At 35.1% G+C, this 8539-nt stretch overlaps 1 long non-coding RNA gene across 1 annotated transcript; it reads right to left on the reverse strand.

The window, feature by feature from the left end:
* Positions 1–1302: 1302 nt before the first annotated feature.
* On the reverse strand, positions 1303–3422 carry LOC107574246 (uncharacterized). The gene is made up of 3 exons (XR_001607648.1): positions 3410–3422; positions 2220–2238; positions 1303–1485 (listed from the first exon to the last, which is right to left on the reverse strand). It is a non-coding gene; the product is annotated as an uncharacterized lncRNA (long non-coding RNA).
* Between the last annotated feature and the right edge of the window lie 5117 nt (positions 3423–8539).

Below are 8539 nucleotides of genomic sequence, written 5' to 3' on the forward strand. Positions count from 1 at the left end.
TTCGTGGTTTCATGTGGATGCAGATATTTCTTGAGACGAGGGGAAAAAATAGGGAAAAGGGATAGGGAATGCTCTGGCTTCGTGTGGACGTAGCCTAAATGTCTGTCTAATTTGAACTTGGCGCTTGCTAGTGACTGCTTTCTTCATGGAAGCTTTGCATTCAAATATTTCAACTCAAATCAATATTTCAAGTCTAATTATTTACTTATGTGGCAAGTAGCTGTGTAATAAGTGGAATAATGTACATCTTTCTCATTGGGATCCTGATCACCCTGTCGGGGGTTATTCTGCGATAACAACCAGCTGGATGTACATTATCCCTTACGCAACTGACAGTGTAAAAGGAAATACAGGACATCAGATCTCCCACCTAAAATTACTTTGACACCCCTGAGTTACGCAAACAGCATCATACACTGAACAAAATTATAAACGCAACACTTTTAATTTTGCCCCCATTTTTCACGAGCTGAACTCAAAGATCTAAGACTTTTTCTATGTACACAAAAGGCCTATTTCTCTCAAATATTGTTCACAAATCGGTCTAAATCGGTGTTAGTGAGCACTTCTCCTTTGCCGAGATAATCCATCCACCTCACAGGTGTGGCATATCAAGATGCTGATTAGACAGCATGATTATTGCACAGGTGTGCCTTAGGCTGGCCACAATAAAAGGCCACTCTAAAAGTTTTATCACACAGCACAATGCCACAGATGTCGCAAGTTTTGAGGGAGCGTGCAATTGGCATGCTGACTGCAGGAATGTCCACCAGAGCTGTTGCCCGTGAATTGAATGTTCATTTGTCTACCATAAGCAGTCTCCAAAGGCGTTTTTTTTGTTCAGTGTATATGAGTTCGTATCAGTCTCTCTGTACAAATCCATCTGTTACAAGAGATCTATTGAGAGTTTGTTCCTCACATTTATGTTGTGTCTGAATGTGAAGATCATCCTACACGTGTACTGCTACATGAGTTCAGGAGAAACACTCATCCTAGATCAACTTCTGATGATACATTTACAAATGAGGGTGATTGAAGATGTGAAAAATCACAACAGATGTTTTCTTTAGTGTGCTACTTAGGTCTTTAATATAAACAGTATGTGTAGCTCATTAACATGAACAGTTTGGTTTTATTAAGCTGCAGTTCATTATGAAGTTTTTGTTACATACTGTTTTCATTGTTTCCTAATCATAAGTAGATATTGGGCGTAATGTTACACAAAATAACTTTGTTCAGACTACTTCTGTACTATTCTTCTGTAGAGCTGGACATTTATATTTATAAGGATCAATTGACTGAGTTCAGCTTTGACAATGAAAACCAACCTGTTTGTTCCTCAGTATCTTCATGTTTGTCTCTGAATGCTTCTTCAATCTTCACGTCTTCACTCTCCTCTTTAATAAATGCCATCTTTATAAAAGTGTGTCACGTGGATCTCAGCTGCTTCAGCAGGAGTTTTTCTGTGTGTTTGGACACTTTGTCCTGTTTAAGATGACAATAATGAACAGAAAACAAATAAAACGAAAACCCTGTGTGCATCTCAATCAGCTCCCTAGTTCAGTAGTCAGTGCATTGGTAAGCGAGTCAATCAGAGTGATAGTTAATGGTTTTAAATGATCAGATAAGACAAAAACAACCAAAACTACCACTCAGATTAATAAAAGAACAAAAATTATACAGACTGTTCAAAGTGTTAAGACTTATTTTTAATACTTACTGATTTGTATTTTATATTCGACAGATTCTCTCATGAAAACATTTGCAGTTGGTTTGTAAAAGTTGTAATTACGTGCTTGTGTTTGTTGTTCTCGTTGCATTTACACTGTTTTGTGTCGTCAGTGTGCGGTGATTCAAGCGATTCGGATCACTGAATCATTTTGTGAAGCAATTGATTCAGTTGACTGGGCGTTTGGAAAACCTCAGTTTCTCTCATCTCTACAAGCCAGTGACTGAATTCATATTTATAAAAAAAAAACGATTAACGATATATCGCACGTTTTCTGTTTCTCATGGGCGGGAGCGCTTATACTAACATAAAATAACCTTGATTAATGTCACTAAAGCATTACAGTGTTGCATTCTGTAATAAAAGATTTAAGTTTTATGTATTTCTCTAAACGAGTTGTGCTAATTTAAACACTTTAAATGATACTTCTTCTTCTAATAATGACATTTTATGGCGGATGGCAAACCACTTTAAACGATTAAAAGCACACCTTTCTTCAGGCGAGTCAGCTAGGGATGGGCTTATCGATCCGAAGTATCGATATATCGAAAGTATCGATACTCAAACAAAAAATATCGATACTTAGGTGCATTTTATTTACCAGTGGTTTTGTTTATTTAACAAAAATAATAATAATAATGCGTACAATATGCATTGAATTGGACGAATAACCTTTATTAGCGAGTAATTGTGTAGGATAGAACTATTTTCCTGCTCATCTGAACACACGCAAATGTTGCAAGACAGAACCGATCAATCACAGAGAGCGTTCACTCACTTCTGACAGTGCATTCAAACAGGGCTGGCTTTTCCCTAAAGTATCATAAGAAAGCATTAAAGCTTTTGGGAACGGCAGCCCTGAACAATGCTTATCAGAGAACAGAAAAATATATATAAATGTTTGAGTTATTTCACAATAAACAAATTGAAATTGTAGCCTACATAGTTTGTGCAATTACAATTATTTAAATTGAACGTTGAAAGATAATATAGATCATATTCTATTCTGTAACGTTTATAGAAATCATACTCTGTCAGAATAAAAAGATTGCATTTTATGTATGCAACAGCTGGTCACTGGCAGTCCCTAATGGCAGTACAAAATATTGCACTAAATCAAAAGTTCAAATGTTACAAATAAGTTAGAATATTAATGAATATTAATATGAATTGTTTTGTATTTGATCTCAGTATTCCTATCAATGTTGTATAAGGGTTTTTTATGCATAATAGTAACCCTAGAATGTGATCAAACAGTTTAAAATAGCTGGGCTAAGATATATAACAATGTTTAAGACTGCAGAAATATGTTAATTCAGTATACACATTATCCCACCGGTTACAATTGTGACTGACCATAACATTTTTCACACACTTTTCCAAAAAAATTAAAATAAATTATTGATTATTTCAAAGGGTTACTAATGACACATCATTTGGATATTTTCATGTCTGGGAAAAATTTGGGATTAAACGGGTTAAAATGCGTTTTAAACATAAAGTTAAGTGGTTTTCATTACCCATTTTACTCTTAGTAATTTAATAATTTAATACATTTCATAATTTAAAAGTTTAGTGCAGAAGTATCGAATCGGTATCGATGTCGACGATACTGCCTTGAAAAATATCGGTATCGTATCGAAAACAAAATAAGGGGTATCGCCCATCCCTACGAGTCACAGACGCTGGAGCGTGTCGCAGCCTTATGACGTCACCTTGCCAGACCAACATAAAAGTATTTTCTCGTAAAATAATATAGTTTTACATTAGAAAACAAATATAATACACTACATGATGAATTAAAGGGATACACTGAAGAGCTATCAAAAGCCCAAAGCTATTAATACAGGTGAGCGTTATACCAATCTGAATGTAAGCAACTCTGAAGGGCTTTTAATTCATGATACGACCATTTTTGATCTTCTCAATTAAGGATAAAAGTTCAGCATTTTCATATTTAAATAATTTGTGGTTGCAGAGAGATTTAACTTTCATTTACTGAAACTGAATCCTTATGTCAATGTATTCATCTTATTCCATCTCAGTTTCTCCTCAGAATATAAAGCCAGTAAATCAAATTTCAGCTTTTTTGGTTAAAGCTGATTTAAAGTCCATGACTGTAAAGGATTGACGATGGGTTTAGTTTTTGGAATTGGGTTTGTACATTTCCCCAGATTATCTTTATTAAAATCAGATTTATTATATTAACAAGTTGCCTATTAAACCCGCAGATTTCAATTATTATATAGAAATATTGATTTACAAACATAATTTTCCTCCCCATATCAGCCCTCTATGAATAACAAATACACATTGAAAATGAACAAATCTGTCTTCTATAAGGATTGGATGGAAAGGATAATATATTCTGACTTTGATCTTATTTATTTCAGTGGTAATATTCTTTTATATTAGCAATTTTGTTTAAAATACAGTTTAAAGGTAAATGGTTCATCGATTAAAGTTTTACCATTCAAGTTTTTTTTTTAAATGGCAAAAAAAGAAAAGAAAAAACTTTCAGTTGTTACTCATCTTCCCTAATAAGAGTGAACAGTTCAGCTAATAAATACAAAATGCAATAACCATTTTATTAAAAACTGGAACTCTAGAAGTACATCCATCAGAAAAAAAAGTACATAGTTTTATGATTTTATTAAAGTTTACATTTTAGAGAAAAAATACCTATGATATACAGTTACACGTGTAAGAATCTGAAGAAAAGTGAAGATCAGGAGACTGAGTGAGTCTTCGGCAGGTTCTTGATTGAGATGGTACTGTGTGGCGCTGCAGTTATCCAGACTGACTAAAGCAGAGAATCACTAGTTTATACAGATTTCAGGAGGCTGTTCTTACAAGTGAAGACAAAGCACTCAGATCACCAGCTTAAACACAGTGTGCAAAGTATGTGAGCAGTTCTGGTTCAATCACTCAGACCCTGGAGAAACTCAGCAGCTCTAAAACAATCAGAACTATAGCACTCAATATCACAGAGGTCCAGTTACATTCACACTTAATTCACATACTGATTAGCATGAACAATGATGCCAATAAATGAAATGAGGCAGAAGCACAAGAGCATCACTGACAAAACATTGATTATACATTTGTATTCACACATCTAAAGCAAAAGAAATTCATTTGAACATTTAAATTACATTTGCTGGTGACTAGTTGGTGACTCTCTACAATTTACTTTGAAAACAATATTTGTGTGTTTTTGCAGTAATTATATTTAAAGCCCAGAGCATCTTTCCTTTTCATGTCCAATCATAAATACATAAATTATTAATGTGCCTTCACTACAAAATAAACATATATTTGGAAGCATTCTGGAAAATACAAGTAGTGATTATACTATATAACCAGGGATTGAAATTAACTTTTTCACTCACCAGCCAATTTGGCTACTACATTTTTAAGTTACCGGCCATTCATAACTTCTACTAGCCAAAAAAAAAAAATAATTCAGAAATAAACCTGCAGCTCGAGGCTGTCTACACTGGGCGCGACAAAGCGACCGTTGCAAATCATTTTGTCAGTACTAGGGGTGTGCGATATTGACAAAAAATTATATCTCAATATTTTCTGTGATTTTATCGATAAAGATAATTAGACTCAGCAAAATATCGTCTAATTATCTTTATACGAAAAGTAACCCGCCAAATTGGCTAGTGATTTGTGTTACCCGCCACAGCTGATTTTTACCCGCATTTGGCGGGTTGGCAGGTGTTAATTTAAAACCCTGTATATAACTAATTCATTATTTTAAATTCTTTATAGGCCACTATTGTTAAGCCGGTCGTTGGTGTGTCTTGTCTATTCTGTCTGTTATAGAGTAGGTCATATGGGTTTTTGAAAAAGATCTCTTTTGCAGTTTATAACGTAGCTATCCTTAAATGAAAACAATCTGCAAAGTTGTTAATCAAAAAAGTGCATGATAAATATTGTCTCTCACAAGAGAGAGTCGATTCTGAATCGCCTTAACGAGTCGTCATATTTAAGAATCTTTTGCCTGTTACCGGTATACGTCACTGGGTAACATATTTGTATAATCCCCGCCTGCCCGCGAAATACGAATCGTGACCTGCCCAGTGCCCACAAACACTTCCGCTAGTTAGTGTGTTTACATCATGTTGAGAAGACACTGTGTTCAAGGATACCACAGAAATACAATTCCAACTTTTTGTGCATGCCATTTTTACCAAGGACTGCTTCTCTAATCTTGGCTTTTATCTTCGTTGGCTTCTTATCTTCTTAATTTGGATTAACAAGCTCTCCGAAGCACAACCTGTAAGTACGATTGATACGTTATGTGTACATTTTCAATTGAGTTCTCAAAATATCAAGTTTTTGTGCTAATATGTGATGTACACCTAGTGCAGCTTTAGGTTTCCAGGTAAAGCAGATATTACTGTCTTACTGAAGTAGTTCTGATAATTAGCTGTGAACCCACTATTTCCTAAGAATGTGTCGATTAATGTAGATTGACGTTATTATAATTACTTTGTTTAATAATAAAGAATGTAGTGTAGTGCACAGACTTTATAATCATTGTGAAACTGCTGTTTATTTTGCTGCACCGGCAGATCTAGCGGTAATGCGGGAGAGATGAGCGAGTTAGTTAGGCTGCTGCGCCTGTGATACAGCTGTTCTGCGTTCTGATTAAAAGTTTAGACAGAGCGTCTTTTGTCTGTCGTTCTTCAAACATTACAGTAGACATATTTTGGTTTACAAACTGTATTGTTTCATCAGTTAGTCACGTTAGCACTCGACTAACGTATCCACCATTATTGTTTTAAGTGTTCACAGTTTAGCAGCTAAACTTTAGCTGTGGGCACGATTCGCTTGCATAATTGTTTTAGTATTTTATGTCATTATTATAAGAACGGATTGTGGCACTATATTATTGTTTTATGTAAAGGTGCTTTGTCAATGGTAGCGCTCGCTAACTTGCTCAAGGACTCTTCTCTGCCAATCACAGCAGGCTTGGCCAGCTGACCAATCAGAGCAGAGTAGGCTCATGGAAGGGAGGGGGTTGCTCCGAACTTGCTTGGAACGAATCGTTTCGAAATCATTGGCAAATGACTGTAATTTTCTCAGAATATACATTTAATATTAATGTTTTCTGACCTTAGATGCATTTAAACCTGTTGTAGGGGACTCCAACACAATATTTGGACACTTTAAAATACCATATGACCTGCTCTTTAACAGCTCTGTATTTATTACAGAGGTGGAAGGGTCTATTTTGTACATCTGGGCATTGCGTATAGTCATGCAGATTGATTACCATTAGTATAACCACAGTTTTACAACAAATACCATGGCTAAGTTGTGTTTAGTATAACAAAACCACCGTTAATTTGTGGTTACCTTAGTTAAACTATGTTTTTTTCCCCCTTTATCTGTAGTAAAACCATGTTTAATTTTCGCGAAAGTACAAATGTAATTAAAACATTTAATTGAGTGAAGAAATGAAGGTGAGAAATCTTATCTGATGCTGATATTATAGTAGCTAATCTTAACAATTTACATGATCTGGCTCTTGATTTTATTTTTTTATTTCTTTACCAGGAGGCAACACATCGAAAACATGTGCAGTAGTAAGAGTGTCTACGGTAGTTCACGCAGGCCAAAACACACAAGGAAATGATTTGTGAAAAAATATCATCAGATATCACAGACATTCGCATTTGGACGGCATTACATCTCTCAGAGGATCACTGAGTTTGCCAAAAAAAAAGTAGGTAATTTGCTCTGGAATTATTAGAGGTTGTGTGAGAAAAACAGTTGGAAGACTCAGACGGGATTAAAACCACGAAGTACGTCTGTGAAACACAAGTTTCTCTAATGACCCCCTGGAAAACTAGTCCCATCCTAATTGAAGGTTATGAAGACAAATTATTTTATGTAGATTAATTTACACAGATTAACTTTTCACCACAAGACTAGTAATGGGCGCTAATGAATAGCTAAAATAACCCAGGATAACAAACTACAAACGTAAAGTTTATAAATATGTGCTTTATTAGAAAACGATGTATGACTTTTAAAGACCTTTTAAGACCAATATATGGAATAAATGAACGCAAACACAATATGTCAATAGGTTCTCTAAATTTCCATGTCTACACAATTTTATAACACTTAAATATAACAGTCAGTGTTATTGGTATTGTATTATCATTGTGTTACTATAAGTTTTTAGTTGAAGTTTTAGTAATTTTGTTGTCTTATTGATATATATTTATATTTTCTTTAACATTTTTTTGTATAATTAAAGTGGTCATATGTGTTGATGTTGCTAAAAAAGAACATTATTTTGTGTATTTGGTGTAATGAAATGTGTTTATGTGGTTTAAGGTTAAAAAAACACAGTTTTCCACATACTGTACATTATTGTTTCTCCTCTATGCCCCGCCTTTCTGAAACGTGTCGATTTTTACAAAGCTCATCGGTCTGAAAAGCGAGGTGTGCTGTGATTGGCCAGCAATCCAGTGTATTGTGATTGGCCGAATTCCTCAAGCGTGAAGTTGATGCATTTCCTCAGCGACCAGCACAGATCAGCTCCAGGCATGACGAAGCGGATATCGTCCTCTTTTGGAAGACCAAACAAAGTAGTTTCACTTTCACAATGAAACACAGTGCCTCCATGGCATGGCGGCGGCAACAAGAATACTACAGCGAGAATAAAAGTTACGTCTTCTTTCTTTGCGTGAACACATAGTGAGGTAGACATGGGGGGGGGGTGTTAGAACGAGCCGTTTTAGGGGGGCGTGGCAGAGTCTTAACTTTGATAAAGAATATCTC

Source organism: Sinocyclocheilus grahami, unplaced genomic scaffold, assembly GCF_001515645.1.
Source record: "Sinocyclocheilus grahami isolate Dianchi unplaced genomic scaffold, SAMN03320097.WGS_v1.1 scaffold2160.1, whole genome shotgun sequence".
NCBI lineage: Eukaryota > Metazoa > Chordata > Actinopteri > Cypriniformes > Cyprinidae > Sinocyclocheilus > Sinocyclocheilus grahami.